Genomic DNA, 3,849 nt, shown 5'->3' on the forward strand with positions numbered 1-3,849 from the left:
GGGCCCTGACAGTACCTAGGTAAGGACTACTAGCCAGTCAGAAGCAGAGTATGAGGGCGTGCTATGCTAGCAGCTAGGTGAGCATCATACTGTTTGTCTCTGAGGTAAAGACTGGACTACAGAGCTGTTCGGAGCAGTGTGTGAACAGTGTTTTCTGTTGGAGATCTACACTCGACCCACATCAGGCAATGACATGCTTTTCCGTGTGTAGTAAAGTACAGCAACAGCTGCCGCGGACACAGTGATGCACATACTTTTCCATGGGGTAGTGAAGCTACAGTGGTCAGTGTGTTATGTTCACTACAAAGATGAAATAAGTCACCTGATTAATGCAACATAATCACAAAGTCTCCCGGCCATTTTCTCTGCATTAAGCTGCTCCCAGCCAGGCTAAAGCTAATAGTTAGCCTGAAGGAACAAGGCGTCTGTCCCACCTAACGTTACGGTTCAGAGCCGTGACACTGGAAACATAACACTAATCTACAACAGCAGTCTGTTTCTGATACCATTTACAAGGATTTAAATGGTCCTGGATACAGTTTGTTACTAGTGCGTGACATGCATGCATTATTACTATCCCTCACTGTAGCCTGGATTGCTATATGATGATGATGATAGTGTTGATGATAGGATTATATGCATACAGGGGTGTCATGTCAGTCTACGAGTCTATTTAACCATCTAATTTCACTAAGAATGTCATTCTTAGCAAATGGTGCCATTCGTGTCCCCATGATATAATCAAGTGTAGGATGTGAAAAAATGGGTTTATATTTATTTTTTCAAGTTTTCTTACTAAATGAAACCCTTCTCCACTACCTAAAACAAGGTTTATGCCCTCAGGGTTTATTAACTCTAAAATAATTACTCTGACTTTGGTGCAAGCGCACAGTCAGTTTTTGTTTAACTTCAGTTGCAAATATAAGTAATAAAAATCAAATACTTTTCAATGTTTTTAACTATAATTGCAAATGACTATTACAATACAACTAACCACTTGCAATTTGTTAAAGCATGTTATCTTATCTTCCATCCTACATCAGTAGTTCTTTAATTGTGACCTCATGCTGCACCAGTGGGTGGATGTGACATCTCCGACTAATAGAAGCGTCACCGGTTCAAACCCACACAGGTAGAAAGGTGTCCAGTCATCCTGCAGGAGGGCCAAGGACATCAGATTCTACTGGAAAGGAGCTGGCGAAAAATGAAGCCACTCGTGTCACAATAAGTTAGAAGAAAATAAAAGATGGAGACAGAGAGAGAGAGTGAGAGAGAGAGAGAGAGAGAGAGAGAGAGAGAGAGAGAGAGAGAGAGAGAGATTAGACAAGACAAACAGACAAAATGTCAACATACACACAAACACACAGCAAAAGGAGCAGTGGTGAGTCAGCCTCCTGTGAGTCATGGGAGAAAACAGAAATGTCAAGCAGAAAAAAAAGCATGCACATGCACACACACACACACACACACACACAGAGCATAGTTTCTGACATTAATGAAGATAGCATTGACGATTCTGTCCACACCTTCCGAGTTACAGTAAGAGTGGAAGGCTTACACACGCGCACACACACACACACACACACACACAAACACTCAGACACACACACACACACACACACACACACAAACACACAAACACACACACACAAGAACAAACACACACACACACACACACACAAACCTAAAAAGAGATCCTCAAACCTGCTAACAAGTCCATGTTCTGAACATGCGTCCTGCTGTTGACGATCAAACTGCAGCATCACATCTTCAGATATCTAATCAACAGTTGCAGGAGTAAGTGTACCCGCACAGACTTTAGACGAAAAGGGAGCCCTCTGAGACCCTTCTAGTCCCTTGCGGGGTCCCGCACCACAAGCTGAACACCACAGGTCCCGCTGCTGCAGTTTATCCTGACCATAAACTGAATTATCCAGGACTGCAGCGCCCTCAAGAGGAGAGGCTGGGAGGATGCATGCATGTTGAGTGAGTCATTGCTGTACTACTGAACTGGCCTTACAGAGATCACTTTACAAAGATTCAAATCTAGGTCCAATATTGAGGTCATTTTAGTATGTTATGCTGTTTTGTTTACCACTTTACTCCATTTCAAAAGGAAATGTTATACAGTTTAGTCCAGAGATCTTCAACAGGTGGTCTGGGGCTCCCAAGAGTTACTGCAGGGGGGGGGGGGGGGCAAAGGTTTTTACATTACAGAATTTTTTCATCTATAACATGAGTCAGATGCGTCGGAGGGGTATATGTAAGTTAAAAGTTGCAGAGATACCCCTGCACACTGCTAGCCAGACCCACATCCAGGTGTTGGGTCTGGGAACTCCCCATTAGAAGGGCTCAATCCGAGGGGACTGTGCATCTAGATCTCTTCCTAAAATTGGTCTAAAAGATGATTCACATAAAAATAAAAAGTAGGCAACATTTTGCTGCTAGACCATCGTCAGTTACATTTATTGTCAAATGAATGAAGGAGATTCTTTGTAACTTTCGAAAGTTCTTTTCAAAAATGTAAATATCTTAACATGAATACAACATTTTACAAGCAAATATAAATCATGTTTTAGTAAGTAATGTTCAACAATTAAACGTGATTTAAAAAAATCATGCCAACACTTATTTTAATAAGTATGAAGACTTTAGGCTGCCAACATGTTACTGTAGGCCCAGTTTAATATGCAACTTCATTTCATACAACATGTAGCCGTCTGTAGCAGTGATGACTAATTATTAGGGCTGGGACTCTTCACCGGTCACATGATTACTTTTTGTACTTGATTTTATCATCCATATCTGTGAGGCAAGGCACCCGTCTGCCTTCAATCTAAAAGAAGAAGAACTGCCGTTTGTCACAGACGGAGAGCTAGTGCATCCAATCAGCAACGAGGACTCATTGTCCCATACGTACCTACCTTTTCCGGTTTGGTTTTTTGATTTGCTTGTCTGTGCTGGTTTTGTGCCATGTTGTTTTGTTTTGACCTTCAGGGCCACGGTCCCAAAGTCAGACCCCATCCCACATCTAAAGGCAATCCTCTCACATCCAAATCATACTACGTAGACTGGGGATCGCACACGCTCAGATGTAAACGGTTTACGACATCACTGTCATACTGAAATGAGGGAAATCCCTAAAATAAACATGGTTCAACTTTATTGTCGTTACACAGGTACAGGTACTAGGCAACGAAATGCAGTCTGGGTCTAACCAGAAGAGCAACAGCAGTAAGTGCAGGACATACAATGGTAGGACATGGAGAAGTACTGAATAAATATAGAGATGAATACTATTATAAACAGAATTCTACAGATAGATTTGTCCTATGAATATAATGTATAGATAACTGGTATTGTGAAAAAGATTTACAGCTGGATACGTACTGAATATAATATACAGGTGGGTATTACTATAAATAGAATTTTTACAGATATGTACAATGAACATAATATACAGATGGTTGTTACTATAAACAGAATTTGTACAAATAGATATTTATAATAAGTTAGGCTAAAATGAGCAGTATAACAATGATTTAAGGTAGTACAAGTAAAGTTTGGACAGAAGCTATCCGAATTAAAGTGCAGTGGAAAGTAATTCATATTTCAGTTAAAGTAGGGTATTGCAGATGTATATCTACACATTGGTACTGTAAATAAACAGTCAGCAGTGCAAATTAAAATACCAGTCAAGGTAAGCAGGGCAAGATGCAGATATAAACAGTTGTTACTATAGTAACAGTCAGCAGTGCAAGTGAACTTTATAGTATTGTAGATAACAAAATACTGGGGGGTGTAGGTCTAGAAGTCAAAAATGAATGTTAATTCCCCCCCCCCCCCCCC

This window comes from Etheostoma cragini, chromosome 15, assembly GCF_013103735.1.
Source record: "Etheostoma cragini isolate CJK2018 chromosome 15, CSU_Ecrag_1.0, whole genome shotgun sequence".
In the NCBI taxonomy this organism is placed as follows: Eukaryota; Metazoa; Chordata; class Actinopteri; order Perciformes; family Percidae; genus Etheostoma; species Etheostoma cragini.